General features: G+C 41.4%; 1 protein-coding gene across 2 annotated transcripts in view; it reads left to right on the forward strand.

Annotated features, from left to right (window-relative positions):
- The window catches only part of Pip5k1b (phosphatidylinositol-4-phosphate 5-kinase type 1 beta), a 265421-nt gene that overhangs the window by 60640 nt on the left and 187591 nt on the right, over nucleotides 1-17190 (forward strand). The gene's annotated exons all lie outside the window — the stretch shown is intronic.

A 17190-nucleotide genomic window follows, 5' to 3' on the forward strand; every position in this document is an offset into this window, starting at 1 on the left:
GTGGTCCAGAAGAGTGCATACGGGTCTCGCATGGGCAGCTCATGTTTTGGGAACACTACATCTGATGGAACCTGTACTGTAAGATGGGAGGGCCATACCATGAACTGCGTCATTAATATTTTTACAGTCTTGATTGTCCTGTAACCAACTAAGTATGTTGGGCTAGAGCTGTTAAGAGTTTCTGAGTGTATCCTTTCCCTAACAAACAGTTACTTACTGATGTACTAGATTACAAGCATGCGATACGCTTCAAAGCCCTAAATAAACACGTGGATGCTATATTAATTATTAAACTGTTCGATGGCTTAGGCTTCTTATTGGCTAGTTCTCACTTAATTATTAACCCATTTCTATTAGTCTATGTATTGCCATGAGGCCGTGGCTCACCTGTAACCTGGCATGTTACTTCTTTAGCAGAATGTTGTCTCTTTGAGGCCGTCACTCCCCCATCCTCCTCATCTGGTACCCCGCCTGCACTTTCTGTCTGGCTACTGGCCAATCAGTGTTTATTCATCAACCAATAAGAAAAATGATATATATATACAGAAGGACTTTCCCCCATCAGCTATCAACAAAAATCCAGAATATTATAAGCAAAGGTTGGCAGATTATCTCATTTAAAAATACCAAAAGTCTCTTTTATATTAAGAGAGTAAAACTGAACAAGAATAGGAAATTTTTTTAAAGAAGGTCATAAAAACACAGAAGGAAGAACTAACTGGGAAAAGAGAAGAAATGAACCAGAATGAAGCAGGGGACCCAGGGGACTGAGTGGAGTATGGAGATAACAGAAAACAAAGTACCATGGCACATACCTATGAAGAAGTCATGATGAAACCCATGACTCTGTATGCTACCCTAAAAATTTCATTTCTAATAAAAGCAGAAGTAGGATTTGGATGCAACTCAGCGAGTAGTGTGCACACCCAGCATGTTCAAGGCCCAGTTCCCAGCCTTCAGAAAGAAGAGAAGCAAAGATAACATGTGAACCACTCTGGAGTTACCTAGTGGTCAGTATTTCTAGAAACATTGACTGCATCAAAGTGACTCCCAGAAGAGAGACTAATCAGTGGCCACGAAGGGAATGAAACAGTTATCAAGAGGTAACCAAGCTCTGACCTCCAAAGGAAAGAACCAGATGCGTCAATAAATATCGCCAATGCTGATCTTAAGGAGGGCAGTGTTACCGCGCATAGAAGAGGTCTTTGAGACACAGGGAACAAACTCCTAGAATGTTCTGCAAAAATAAGTGGATGGTCATATTACTATTTCACCTTCTTCAATTTAATTTTCTATTAATACTTTTGAACACTTCATACATGTATACAGTATATTTTGATCATATTCATCATACACTCTAGCCTTGAACTCCTTTTGGGTTTACTCTCACTCACTCCCTGGCCCCTCCCAATTTTGTGTGCCCTCCCCCTGTTTTTATTTCCTCTTCCTTTTTAAATTTAAATTAGAAACAAGTTTGTTTCACATGTCAATCCCAGCTCCCTCTCCCTCCCCTCCTCCACATCCCTCCCCACCAGGCCTCCCAGTCTCCCATCCAATCTCTACTCCGATCCCCAGGGAGGGTGAGGCCCTCCATGGTGGATCTCCAGAGTCTGTCATATCATCCAGGGTAGGGTCTAGGCCCTCCTTCAAGAATCCAGGCTGAGAGAGCATCCCTCATTGTGGGATGGGCACTCAAACTCTATTCGTACGCCAGGGATAAATACTAACCAAGGCCCCATAGATGACCTAGGCCTCCTCACTGACATCCACTTTCAGGGGGTCTGGGTAAGTCCCATGCTTTCCACACAGCCATCTATCTGGTGTCCAAGAGCTCCCCCTTGTTTAGGTCAACTGTTTCTGTGGGTTAAACCAGCCCAGTCTTAACTCCTTTGCCCAGGGCCAGGCATTAATCCCAGCACTCGGGAGGCAGAGGCAGGCGGATCTCTGTGAGTTCAAGGCCAGCCTGGTATACAAAGCGAGTTCCAGGACAGCCTCCAAAACAATACCAAAAATAACCCCAAAAACTCCTTTGCCCATCAGTTCTCCCTTCCAGACACTGCATTCCAGGAGTTCAGTTCAGTGTTTATCTGCCTCTGCTTTCATCAGTCGCTGGGTGAAGGTTCTGTTTGCCAGATTCTCTGGCAATGTGATTGTATGCTGGCACTCTCCTGATTCATGTCTAAATCCATAAATGAATGAGTACATACCATGTTTCTCTTTTTGTGACTGGGTTACCTCCCTCAGGATGGTTTCTTCTAGTGCCATCCATTTGCCTTCAAATCTCAGGATTCCATTGTTTTTTCTGCTGAATAGTACTCCATTGTGTAAATGTACCACATTTTCTCTATCCACTCTTCAGTTGAGGGGCATCTAGGTTGCTTCCAGGTTGTGGCTATTACAAATAATGCTATGAGCATAGTGGAACAGGAATCCTTGTAAGAATGTACATCTTTTGGGTATATGCCTAAGAATGGAATTGCTGGGTCTTGTGGTAGACTGATTCCCATTTTCCTGAGGAATCTCCATACTGATTTTCAAAATGACTGTACGAGTTGGCACTCCCACCAACAGTGAAGGAGTGTTCTCCTTTCTCCACATCCTCTCCAGCATAAACTGTCATTTGAGGGTTTTTTTGTTGTTGTTGTTTTGGTTTGGTTTTTTGGTTTTTACGAGGCAGGGTTTCTCTGTATTGTTTTGCAGGCTGTCGGTCCAGCCTGGCCTCAAACTCACGGAGATCTGCCTGCCTCTGCCTCCCGAGTGCTGGTATTAAAGGCGTGCGCCACCACCACCCGGCAACCATTGGAGTTTTTGATTTTAGCCATTCTGACAGGAGTAAGATGGTATCTTAGAGTTGTTTTGATTTACACATTTCCTGGATGACTAGAGATGTTGAGCACTTTCTTAAGTGTCTCTCAGCCATTTTAGACTCCTCTACTGAGAATTCTCTATTTAGTTCTGTACCCCACTTTTTTATTGGATCCTTTGGTGTTTTGGACACTTGCTTCTTGAGTTCTTTGTAAATTTTTGAGGTTAGCCCTCTGTCAGATGTGGGGTTAGTGAATTGCCGTTTTGTCTTGCTAACTGTGTCCTTTGCCTTATAGAAGCTTCTGAGTTTCAGGAGGTCCCATTTATTAACTGTTGATCTTAGTGTCTGTGCTACTGGAGTTGTGTTCAGGAAGTGGTCTCCTGTACCAATTCATTCAAGGGTGCCTCCCACTTTCTCTTCTAACAGATTCAATGTGGCTGGATTTATGTTGAGGTCTTTGATCCATTTGGATTTAAGTTTTGTGCATGGCGAAAGATATGGAACTATCTGCATTCTTCTGCATGCCAGCATCCAGTTCTGCCAACACCATTTGTTGAAGATGCTTTCTTTTTTCCAATTGTATAATTTTAGCTTCTTTGTCAAAGATCAGGTGTTCATACATGTATGGGTTAATATCAGGGTGTTCAATTCAATTCTATTGGTCTACCTGTCTATTTTTGTGCCAATTCCAAGCTGTTTTCAGGACTATAGCTCTGTAATACAGCTTGACGTCAGGGATGGTGATGTTTCCAGATGTTGCCTTGTTGAACAGCGTTGTTTTGGCTATCCTGGGTCTTTTGTTTTTCTATATAAAGTCGAGAATTGTTCTCTCAAGATCTGTGAAGAATTTTGCTTGGATTTTGATGGGGATTGCGTTAAATCTGTAGATTGCTTTTGGTAAGATTGCCATTTTTACTATGTTGATCCTACCTATACAAGAGCATGGGAGATCTTGCAATTTTCTGGTGTCTTCTTTAATTTCTTTCTTTAAAGACTCAAAGTTTTTGTGATACAGGTCTGTTGCTTATTTTTTACCCCAAAGTATTTTATGTTGTTTGTGGCTATTGTAAAGGGTGATGTTTCTCTGATTTCTTTCTCAGCCCTTTTATCATCTGTATATAGTGGGACTACTGGTTTTCTTGAGTTATTCTTGTATCCTGCCACTTTGCTGAAAGTATTTATCAGCTACAGGAGTTCCCTGGTAGAGTTTTTTGGGTCACTTATGTAAACTATCATATCATCTGCAAATAGTGAAAGTTTGACGTCTTCCTTTCCAATTTGTATCCCCTTGATCTCTTTTTGTTGTTGTATTGCTCTAGCTAGAATTTCAAGTACAATCTTGAAGAGGTATGGAGAGAGTGGACAGCCTTGTCTTGTTCCTGAGTTTAGAGGAATTGCGTTGAGTATCTGTCAATTTAGTTTGATGTTGGCTGTTGGTTTGCTGTATATGGCTTTTATTATGTTAAGGTAAGTTCCTGCTATCCCAGATCTCTCCAAGACCTTTATCATGAAGGGGTGTTGGATTTTGTCAAAGGCTTTTTCAGCATCTAGTGAGATGATCATGTGATTTTTATTTCTCAGCTTGTTTATATGGTGGATTACATTGATGGATTTTCATATGTTGAACCATCCCTGCCTCTCCCTGTTTTTCCAAATAACCCATCTGCACTTCCTGTAAACTCACAGGTGGGGATCTATCCACTGGAGCTTAGTTGACTTACCACACCACCTCCTTCTTTCTCAGAAGCTATCAGTTGTCAATAGTTCCTCATGAGGGGTAGAGGCTCAGAGCCCTGACATGTTCCATGTTGGAATGTTAATTGGTCTTGTACAAGTCATGTGCAGGTCTCGTACTAGTCATAACTAGTGTGAGTTCTTGGGTACAGTGGTCCTGTCATCTCCAGAAGACACTGTTTGACTCCAGTCATCCCCTCCCCCCGCCCCGCTATCTCTGACACTCATTTGGCCCCCTCTTTCTCAATGGTCTCTGGGCCTTTGGAGATAGGCATGTGACACAGATGTCCTACTTGTGGCTAGGCACTCCATAGACACTTATTCTCTCTGCCCTTTGATCAGTTGTGAGTTTCTGTAGCATGCGTGCATGCACTCATGCAGGTGGGCACACAAGCAAGCACACATGCACACACACACGTGCACGCATGCACACAGGCACCCTTCTTTGATGAGGACTGGAGCTGTACTAATCTATAGGTACAAATATCCAAATCAATAGTCTGTAGGGCAGTTTGATACTGTGCCTTACTTAGCAAAAGGAAAATATAGTAGTTTCACTCTTGGGCTTGTGAGCTCCCTAACCATGGGTTCTTAGCCAGATTTATAGTACCAGGGATGCAATTTCATTTCACCTTTTCCTGACCATACTGAAAAAGACTTTCAAATGTTGTCAATATGGCAAAGTGATCCTAACCCCAGGAATTGTCCTAACCCCAGGAATTGACAAGCATGGACATGTGCACTGCAGATCTATCTTCTTTTTGTGAATATTGATGGAAAGCATTTCAACAATATTCCATCAAGTAGAATCTGGGCACGAAATAAATATCATGACAAGGTTGATTCCATCACAAGAGTGGAAGCTTGACTTGATAGCAGAGATGGCTTTCTGCATATTAAGTGGACTAAAGTGGAAAAATTTGCGTAATCATCTTAAAAGTGGCCAGGAACACTTTACTAAAATTCAGTAACTGGTTATGGCCACAGTTACATGACAAAACACAGCAAATTGTATTGTTAGGAAGAATTTGTTTATTTCTAGTAAATTTGTCAATAAAATTAACTTTCAAAAGAAATGGAATCACATTGTGATAACAGAAAACAATCTGATATGCATTACTGACATTAAAATTTGACAACATAAGGGGTTGGGGAGATGGCTCTGTGGGTAAGAGCTCTTTTGCCCAAACCTGAGGAACTCAGCTCAGTCCCTCAGCACCCTTACATCACTGCATACACCAGTAACCACGGCCCTGGGAGTAGGGGCTGGAGGGGGCTGGAGGAGACAGGAGGATCAGGGTCCCTGAGGCTTGCTGGCCAGCTAACATAACTGGGATGGGGGAGGGGACAAATCCAGGTTCAGTGAAGAGACTGTTACATTGGGATCAGTAAGTCAGAGAATGATGATATTGCAGGACACCCAGTGTGCTTTGTCTGGCTTCCATTCATGCACGTGCAAGCGCACACACACACGCACACACACACACACCAAAATTTAAAATTTGGCAAAATAAAAATAGATTCTGTGCTTTTGGATACTTGAGTGAAAAATATGTGGAAGATATCTGAAAATTATGAAACATTGGGCCATCTTGGTTTTGAATTGAAATGTTACTTTACAGTTAAAATAAGATGGGTATAGAGGTACACACCTATAATCCTAGCATGTGCAAGGCACAAAGATCACAAGTTCACAAGTTTGAGGCCACCTTAGGCTAATGGTCAGACCCTGTCTGTCTCATTGTGGGGGAAAAGATAATGACCTCTGTGGGAAACTAGTCCTTGTCTTCACCATCCTCAATGTGCCTGTTCTTCTGAATTCTTCATGTGTGGGGATTTGTAGCCTGGGGAAGTCTTCCGTTCTTTGACACATCTTTAAGATTAATTGAGCCTTTAGGTATGATGAATCAGGACAGACTTTTACTGTCACATCTGCTGTGTCCCCTTTCTAGCTTATAGCCAGGTCTAGAAGATGTTGGAGCAGTGGCACTAATTGCATTTTCCCTTTGCTTTTGCCAAAGAAAGGGAGACATATTTATGTTGCTAGTGGGGGAATGGATGAAACAGAATAAACACTCTAAAAGCATTGTGAATTACAATTCAAGAAAGAGAGAAGAAATAAATCCTTCCCAGGTTTGCAGAATGTAAACCCAAAGGCTTCTAGTAAATATTTGTAGCCAGTTCCTAGTGCCCTCAATTCCATCTCCATCCATCCTAGGTGACTTTATTCCAATGTTCTCAACTTTGTCTCATCCATATCTCTGTTAACAGCAGTCACTTCTCAGGCAAGAATAAGCAGAAGGAAACCCTGTCCCTTTTCACACTCCACGTGATTCTGTGTTGCTTGTTTTCCTATGACTCCACAAGAAAATAGGAAAAGGTGCCTATCTGGCATCCAGATTTAAAAGTTAAAATTTAAATTTAAAAAGGGTGGTTCTCGATTTGGACTTGGTAAGGTGCCTCAAATGTAACCATTTCACTGTTCCATCTAAGCTCCACCCCCTCCTCCACCCTGTGCAGCCCCCCATCCTCTCTGGCCTTGAGTAGAGCCTTCCCTCACAGTCTTCAGGTACCCGCAGGTTCCAACCGCTACCCAAAACCCCCTACCCAAAACAAAGCCACAGCCCTATTCCTCTAGCATTTCTGCTATATTTGACGAGAAACCTCTGTCCTTTGTATGTGACGAGTAGCACTCACAGGATGAACACAGAATTCCTTTCTATTGTTTCCTCTCCCCAAACAGTGGTCAAAAGCCTTCTCACTTCTGAATGAACTCAGAGCCTTTCCTTCTGCCCACTTTCTTTTTATGTTAAGTCTCACTGTTATATCTACTGACAAGGGATCCTGTGAGGTTGGCAAAGTCTCCACCCTCCTGGTAGCCAGCTTCCTTCCTCAGTGAGAATGTGAGCAGGCAGGCTTCCTGCACCTTGCTGAGGTCTGACCTGTAGGAGTATATAGGTGAGAATAAAGGAGAAACAAGGGCAATGTTTTGACTTAGTTGTTTGGAGAAACTCTTACACAATTTGGTTTCAGGAGGCAAAGGAGTTTGGGGGTAGGAAGATGGGAGTCCATTCATTGTCAAGAAAAGCTTGAAGAAGCTTGGAGCACACAATAGGAATGTCTGGGATATGTGATATGGTTTAGAGATGAGTTAGCCTCCAAGGATTCAGATTTAAGTGCTGTGGGCATACTGACCTTAGCAAACACCGCAGGGGTGCATGCTTAAAATGAGAGAAGAGCCTCAGGAACACAGACCAATCCTGACGGATAGAAAATACTTTCACTCTGTGCGATAGAGGCCTTTTAACCTTAAAGAAATAGTTTTCTCCCTGTGAACACTGATTTACTCGCTAACAAGCATTTGCATAAGGGACTTCTAGTTTCTATTCTTTTGCAGTTTTTATGACTGCTTTGGGATGAATAGGTAATATAAATTTCTTATTTTTGTGATCTTGTGAATATCTCTTGGCTTATACAATTACATGAACTCCCTGACTTCTGATGAGAAGCTTTGTTGGACATATTTGAATATTTTTTTCCTTTGGGATGCCAGCTCACAAATGATAACCCAGAAACTTATTATTAATTATGAAAGCTCAGCCTTGGCTTAGGTTTGTCCCACTAGGTCTTATAACTTAAATTAACATAATTTTTATTAATCTATATTCTACCATGTGGCTTTTATTCTTCTCCCATTCTGTATGCCTGACTCATTTCATGACTCCATGGCATCTCACGTGCCCTCTCTTACTTCCTCTCTCTCTTCCCAGAAGTCTTGCCTATACCTCCTGCCTAGCTATTGGCCATTCAGCTCTTTATTACACCAATCACAGAAATACCATTTCACAGTGTACAAATATCCCACACTTTCCCCCTTTTTGTCTAAATAAAAAGGAAAGATTTTAACTCTGACATAGTAAAACTATATACAATTAGAACAGCTATCGGGTAAAAATTACATTCATAATGTCCAGTCCATTTGTATTTGACAAATTCATAGACAGTATGTATTATCTGTCTTATCTTTCTGAGTCCAAAATTTTACACCTTAACCACTTTTTTCATAACTTGTATTATTATCCTGAAATTACCTTTTTAGAGTAAACAACCTAAGCCTTTGTGTCTCTCTACCTTATACACTTTCTTTTGTGTTTCTTTTCTGAATTTGGTAACAAGGAAAACTGTAGCTATAACTATATTGTATTCAGAGTTTTTGTCAGGACCTCTGGCTCCAACATAAATGCACAGAGACTTAATATTAATTATAAATGCTTAGTCAGTAGCTCAGGTTTATTACTAGCTAACTCTTAAAACTTAAATCAATTCATTACTATTAATCTACATTCTGCCACACGGCAGTACCTCTCTTTCATGTTGGACCTCCTGTTTCCTCTTTGTGTCTGGGGCTGGAGAGATGGCTCAGAGGTTAAGAGCACTGACTGCTCTTCCAGAGGTCCTGAGTTCAATTCCCAGCAACCACATGGTGATGCACAACCATCTGTAATGAGATCTGGCGCCCACTTCTGACCTGCAGGGATACATGCAGACAGAACACTGTATACATAATAAATAAATCTTTATTTAAAAAAAGCTCTGATTCCTCTCTGTGTCTGACTCTGCCCTTCTTCTTTCCAGTGTCCTTAGTCTGGTTCTCCTGTTTCTTTATTGAACTAACCACAGCACCATGCATTCACACAGTATAAAGGAATATTCCACACTATCTCATCTTCAATTCCATCAGAGACTTGAGCAGGATATTACTTGAGTAAAGAGAAAGTGCCCAGCAAGAAACTTCCAAAACTATAGAAATGAGAGAAACAGCTGGCTGCCTGGACTGTCACCCAAGTTTCCTCTGCAATGTTGGGGCATCCATCAAGCCTACTAATATTTTTGAGCACATCAAGCATGATAATTTTTAATGAGACCCAGGAAAATAGCAAGTTTGAAGAATCTTGGTATTTATGAGGTTGATAGCAAATGGTAGCAAACACTCTGTTGAGTGCTCAATGCTCAGCTACTTACTCAGCCAAGATTACTTAGTGAACCTCTCTCAGCCTCATTTCCCACATCTGTACAAGAAGATAATGATTCTTGCAATGATTAGCAAGGGATTGAGGAATGTTCTCCAAATACCTAAGATACCTGGGACAGATGCCCTCGCTAGGCATAAGCTGCCACTCTACACCCACAGTGACAATGGCACTGTCTAGTGAAAACTGGCTTCATTTTAAAGGAAGAAGTTTTCAAGAGGTGTGCAGGGCCAATGAGATAGCTCTGCGGATAAAGGTGCCTGCAGCCAAGCCTAAGGCCCTGAGTTAGACACTGAGAGCCCACAGGGTGCAAGGAGAGAGAGAGAGAACCCCTGCAAGGTGGCACTGGCTTCCACTTCTGCATGATGCACATACACTAGCACACAAACTAAAAGTCAATTCATAAAAAGAATTGAAAGGACAGTGGAGAAGAAAAATCCTTACCATTTCCTAGTATGTGGGAAATGCAGGTGACTGAGCTCCACGGGTCATAAAACTTCATTTCCTGCTAACAAATTAAGCTACGGGTTTAAAGGCCATGCCTACTAAATTTCAGCTGTATTCAGTTTAGCAGCTTGCATGAGACTGAAGGCTTCAGAGAATCCGTCCCTTCCTGCTTTCTGTTGCATTTGCTGTGGTTTAGCTCAGAATACAGCTGTGTACAAAGGCCACCACAAACCACAAGCTCTCCTCTTTCTAGGTAATAAAACCTTACTATCTTCAAGTGTCTTAGAGGCTAGGAGACTTGAGGCTGTGTCATCCTCTCAGCCAAAAGAATCTCTAAAGCGTGTTGCTTGGGAAGCCTTAGGTCAGGACATTAGCTTCAGAGTTCTTTAGAACTTTTCCCTTTCCCTCAGATTCTGTCTATTGATTTCAGTTACTTGGAGGAAAAGACCTGCCTCAAGCTGTTGATATTGGGGTCTGTGATTTCTTCCATATGTATGTATGTATGTATGATGAAAGCTGTTCAACTTTTTGTCAGGCACAGTCAAATGTGTGTATCCCCATTCGATGTGTTGTATGCTGAGGACAGTGACATGACTGCAGTAATTCAAAGCAGGGTTTTAAGTGAATAAATAAGAATAAGCCTCTGGGATTAGACCCAGTAAAAGCTCACCATAGCCAGCGAGGGCTGCATGGCTGCGGGGGATTAACAAATGGCTGGCTGTGGAGAACAGTATTCATGATCCAGTCACATTCTGAGTGGTGGACAGCCTCAGCCTCTGCCACCCATCTTTCCTCCTACATACAGACTCCAAGTGGGGACCTTAAAGCATGCTTTGGACCATCTTTCCTTCTCAGAAATTCTCTGCCTGATTGTTAAATGAATCCTTTGTTTCATACCTACCAAGTCCAAGAAAGGCCTGGCTTTAAAATTGCTACAGTCTAGGGGAAGAAGATGAAGTGAGATTCTCCTTCCATAGATCAGTCTGGGAGTGAGAAAACAGAGGACGCCCTCTGGGTAGTGAAAGACTAGAACAGGGTCACCCTGAGATGAAGGCACAGGGTATGTTAAAAAAGAAACCTGTTTGTATGGGGCCTTTACTGTCTGCAAGCCTATTGTTGGCACCCTATTATTTGATCCTTATAACAAAAGAAATGTGTCCCCATTTCACAAACAAAGAAAGTAAAGCCTAAAGAAGTGTCAGAGCCGGGCGGTGGTGGTGCACGCCTTTAATCCCAGCACTCGGGAGGCAGAGGCAGGCGGATCTCTGTGAGTTCGAGGCTGGGCTGGACCGATAGCCTCCAAAACAATACAGAGAAACTCTGTCTCAAAAAACCAAAAAAAAAAAAAGTGTCAGGATTGATACAAGGCTGGAAGTATAATAATCTGATTTCAGGTTTGGTGCTGTCTTTGATTATGGAGATTGTATAGAAAATTTCTAAATGCCCATGTGTTAATCAGCTTTTCATTACTATAACAAAAGACCTGAGGCAATCCACTTACAGTGAAGAAAAGCTCATTTGGGTTCCCAGTTTGAAGGCTCCAGTCCACAGTTATTTAGCCTTGTATTTGATGGCAGTGTATTTTAGTGGGAGTACACGGTAGAGGAACCCTGTTCATGAAGCAAGAGACTGATGCTTCCCAGCCCCTTCAAGGGTACAATCGCCAGTGATATAAAACCTCCTTCCTTGGACTCTGCCTTCAAAGACTTCCTCACCTCGCATAACGCCCATGACCTGGAAGGCCCAAGTATGTACATGCAAATAGATTCTCAGACTTTTGAACATTTTCATTTTATTAACTTCATACATTATGTTAAATCTATCAATTCTTTTTACTTTATACATGGTTTGAAAGTCATCATGTATTTTCCCCCTTCTTGATAAATGCATTGAATCTTGCAAGGGAAAGAGTACACAGGAAGAGAGACACATAATTATAGAAAATAATATGTATTATAATCTTGAATTATGACTTAGGAAAAGTTCAACGCCAAAGAGAAAGTGCCAAAAGATGAAAGCTTATAGTGTTGAGATACATGAGAACGAGATGTTCCAACCGCATTTTCTATTCCATCTAAAAGATATAAAGGCACACAGAGTAGGGATAAAAAGATATTTGAAATTAATTTCTTTCCTGATACTCTGCTTTGAAAAAATTAGAAAGTAACTACTGCTCACATCTGTTTGCATGAATCTGACTGAAGGTATGGACTGAGTGTAAGCCTCTACCCTTTCTAGCCTTGGACTTTCTCTACATGAATATGGCTCCATGCAATGGTGTGATAGCTTTTAGGTATTATTAAAATGGAACTTGAGAAGGAGCTGAAGATCTATATCCCCTTGGTAAATTTCACATTGTTGCTATTACCTGTATAATTGGTGGATAAGAGTCCCTCAAAGGTACACACCATAGACGTCTCAATAATATAGAGTGGAGTGACTGGTAAATTTGTGAGACTAATAATTCTCTTTCATCCTAAGTTTTTGGTAGCTAGACTTGTGACACCACACCTACATCCATTGCCCACCTGTGCTTGAACAGTACACTCTGAGCTCTGTAGATGCTAGTTTAATTGCTCCTTTTTGAACTGTACTGTGGGAGTACCACCAAGACAACAATGCTTACCTGGGTCAAACACAATACATGAAGCTTGCTGTGGAGACAGTAAGGTAGTGGGCTGGGCTTCTTTCCTTCCTGCTTTCTCAGAGGTGGCCACCTTTGAAGCACTATGGGAGCAGGGCCAAGGCCCACTCACAGCTCTTTTGGTGATGTATAAATGGTACCAGGAAAATTTCAGTGCTTTGTGAGGCCAATGGAGTCTGGGTACTTGAGGCATCAGGCAAATGTAGCTTCAGAGGTGTGTTTCTGTTTGCTTTCTGCCTACTATCAAGGACAGAAAGCTGATCTTTCACCCTCTCCATGTCACTGGGAAGGAAACAACATTCCAGTTTAGAGTTAGAACTGGGGTTAACGTTTGCACCAAGTATCTCCTTTCCTCTGAAGTGTATCCCTATTCATGTTCTGTTCTTTCCTTCTCTATTTACATTCCAGGTCCTTCTGATTCTCACTATGTGCACATTTTGAGATCCAATTCCAGACATAGTGAAGCACATACATTTCAAGTGTTTCATGTATGTTTACTACACATATGCCCACCTTGTCTCTAGCACACAGATCAGAGTGAGGCATCTTCTGTGTTCCTCCTGGTCAGGACAAAACTGTACAGCCACTATTTTGACTGGTTCGGGTTAATAAAACCATAGTGAGCATGTTGGAGTAGGCCTTTAATTCTGGCACTTTGGGAGGTAGGGGTAGTTGGTCAGATTTCTGTGAGTTTGAGGCCAGCATATTCTACATAGTGAGTTCCAGGTCAGCCAAGACTACATAGAGAGACCTAGAAAGACCCTGTTTCAAAACAAAAGAATGTGACCATAGAGTACATACTGTCTTTGAATTCTTCTACCCAGGCTTATGCTGTGACTAAAACACCTCTTGGAGTAAAGAACGCCATTGTGTAAGTTATGTATTCATTCATTTGTGGTTATATGGGTGAATTTTTCCTTGGGATTATTAAAAATAGTGTATCATAAATATTTCTATGTCTTTTAGTAGAACTTGCCATTCATCTCTTTTGGATTTTCAGTATATCCAAGAGTGGGATGGCTTCTTAGGTAGTACATATGGTTTTTTTATGCTGACAGTTTTTCCTAAATTGATATACCAGTAAACACCCCTAATATCCCGTGTTGTCAGAGTACAATTTTCTTTAGATTAGTGATGCCAGTTAATGTGGGATGTTGAGATATTTGCTACCCATCTCAGATAATGCTCATAAACATATAAGTGTTTACATTTCCCACTTATTTGGTATAGATTGAGAGGTAGAAATTTGCCTTGCCAGTGAAAAATGCCACAGAAATGAAAAATAAAGTCCATTAATTTTCAAAAATCTGAGAGTAAACAGAATAAAGTTTACTAGAGATGTCTAGTTTTATGGTGTAGAAGTGAGCATTTCAACTGCACACACATATTTAATTCATAGAGTGAAACCAGAAGGGCTATTTGACTTGGGCTTGGTCCTTCAGATCCTGCCTCTCACACAATTCATTTGCAACAGTTTGAATTGTATTTTATGACTTCGATTTTTCTCTAATTTGTTCTTGATTGCTTTGAGAGGAAGCAGTAACTCAATATATTAAACTCTGCTTAGAATCTTCAGCACTGAGCATTTTAATTCTGTCAAGCATATGTCATCGAAGGCTGAAAAGAGATGGAACCACAGGGCCCTGGTTTACTAGGTTACATAATGGTTCACTCAAGTAACTTACCTGTGTGGGCTGGAGGGTGATATAACTAGAATAATATTCCTGGTATTAGGAAACGAACTCTCAAAGTAAGAGGTGCCCAGGATCAATCTAGAAAAGCCTGTTAGGCTAGATTTCCAAATAAGTTTTCACTTCCCTTTTGGACAAACTTTATTTCATTCATTCATTCCTTATCATTCATTCACACAAGAAACACTGAATAGGGTATGGCAGGCTATCCTCTTGATACTGAGCATACAGCCCAGAACAAGTCTGGTTTTGTTCATAAGGAACTTACATTTTTAGATGGGGAAGAGGCAAGAATATATAGACATAGAGATTAGAGTGAGATAGAAGTAGGGATAGCAAGATCATGTGATACTCCCAGAGGAAATATTAAAAAACAGGGTAAGCGGCCTGGAAAGGCAGGCAGAATACAGGAAAGTGCTTTTTGTGGGGGTGGGGACTTCAGAGAGCACAGCCAGGGGCACGTATGTAATGGTGGGAAGGAACTGAGCAGTGTGGATGTCCACTAGAGGAAGTTATTTAAGAAGGTTCGGACAGTATCTAGATGGCCTGCAGGGCAAAGAGGCCTCTGGGGTTGGAAGTTTAGAGGAGAGGTCAACAGGGAGGCAGAGACTCATCAGGGAAGCCATGGCCACTGCAATAGCCTTAGCCTTTTTTTCAAGAGAATACTCAAAATCCAAAGATTCTGAATAAGAAAGAAATGAGTCAGTTTTCAAAAATGATTATCTTGAAAATTGGGTAAAGTGGACTACAGGGAAAAGGCATGGAATGAAGTAAATTGAGACCTCTAACTGGTATGGCATAGGTGTTTTATTTTGTGGGATTATCAAAATCACTGTACATTAATAATTACATTAATGCCTGGACATGAAACATGGGTAAATAATGACCGGCTTATTAGCAATAATTAGTAATCTTCTATAGATATTTTAAAATAAATTCTATGTCTAAGAGTCTTTCATTACCTTCTATTTTTATTAATATTTTTCACTCTCTGCTGTTTTAAGTTAATGTGCCGTTCCTTGCAGCCATCCACACTGGACACACCTGAACCTTGGTCACTTTTGACTCATCCCTCTTCGTCCTCTGAATAAAAGGGTGTCTCCCAAATACATCTTCTGCTAATCCCAGCCTTCAGAGCATCCTTCTGTCTGAGCATCATCGGATCCCCCATAGTCCATGTGAAACTCATCAAGAAACAGCATTATCAGTTTTTAAATTGGGAACGACCTTGATTTATATTGGCTCAGGCCTTTGTTCTTCCATATTACTGGCAATTGGGCCTTTTGGTTTGTTTTTTTTTTGACAACTGACCCTTTCTAACAGTATCAGTAACTGATTTGTAACATATAACATATAGATTAGTATTTAATTTACTCTCCTGCAATAAGGAGAAAATGGGAGTTAGGAATGCTGAAGTGACTGGGTTCAGTAGACACTTAACTCACTGGTTCGTTTCACCTGCCATTATTTGCCATCACTTCATCTTTGACACATCTGGCAGGTCCTAAAGCATGGCTCTCATTATGTCATTCTTCTTGTCAAAACCTGAGCAGCATCCTACGGCTTCCCATGTTAAATATAGACACTTCTGCCAGGCGGCCGCTGACTCCATCTTTTTCCCGTTATTCTTCCCCAGGTACTTACTTCATCCATTAGTCAAGCCGACTATGCTGTAGTCATCTGCTTCTTCTATATAAACAGTCATCCATTAAAATTCTACCTGTCCTTCAAATCCTGTCTCATACCACAGCCTTTCCACTGCCACCAATATGCCAATGATTTCTCTGACTCCTGAAACATCATTGCATGTAGAAGCAGCAGTAGGCATGCTAAGGCCTTGAACACACAGAGGCCAGGTTCTCTGTGGGTGTTACTTAACCTCTGGTTTTCCCTGGAAATTGGGTTCAATAATAATTCCTACCACATGAGGCTGTTGTGAGGATTTAGTGGGTTATGGCATCGTGTAAATTAGTTCTGTAACAGATATGAATACTTAGTATTATTTTAACATCAGGATCCATATTTAGTAGACACTTCAAATAAATCCTGTTTGAGATGAAGTAAAACCACATATGGACTGGGGAAAAGGAGACCTGGATAACTGCAATGCTCAGTGTTACTGTTCCTGTATCTTACTTTCTTCAGCTGAGAAAAATTACTATCAGTTCAAAGCGGCCACATTTGTATCTAAAAGTCACCCCAACCCTACCAAAACTGAACTTTTAACCCCTGTGTACCTTTCCTATCTATTTGATACTACCATCTAAATTACCTATTTCTTGGAATACCTAAACTTAATCTATTGGCCAGTGTTGCTGATGGAACCCAGATCATATGGAGTCCATCCACTTCTCTCCTCCCCATCACCACCACTACAACCCTAGTCCAGTACTCTGCTCTCTGCAGCAGCTTCCTAATCTACTCTTGCCCTCTTTCAGCTCATTTTCCAAACAGCCAGACTGGTGTTTAAAGCATAAGCCAAGCTTAGAGTGATGCTGTCTTCCCTGAGTCCTACTTCCTTGGGGACTGAGATGGATCACTGGAGCTCAGCAGTTTGAGATTAGTCTGAGCAAAACCACAGCATGACACCACCTCAAACAACAATAATCAAATAAAGCACAAACCGATTGTTCTCCTCTAACATTCCTCAGTGGCTTCTCTTTATAGGATGAGATACTCAGCTCTTTGCCCCCTCAGGCCACTGTCCCCATCATCACCCCCACTCAGTTCCTCCCCAGACCAGTGGATGCCTTGGCCCTTAGCATTGGTTGGAAAACTCAGCCCCTAGCCGTCCACGTGACTTGTCATTTATAACGTAACTCTACCTAATTGCCTCTT

Source organism: Mesocricetus auratus, unplaced genomic scaffold (assembly GCF_017639785.1).
Source record: "Mesocricetus auratus isolate SY011 unplaced genomic scaffold, BCM_Maur_2.0 Super-Scaffold_4256, whole genome shotgun sequence".
In the NCBI taxonomy this organism is placed as follows: domain Eukaryota; kingdom Metazoa; phylum Chordata; class Mammalia; order Rodentia; family Cricetidae; genus Mesocricetus; species Mesocricetus auratus.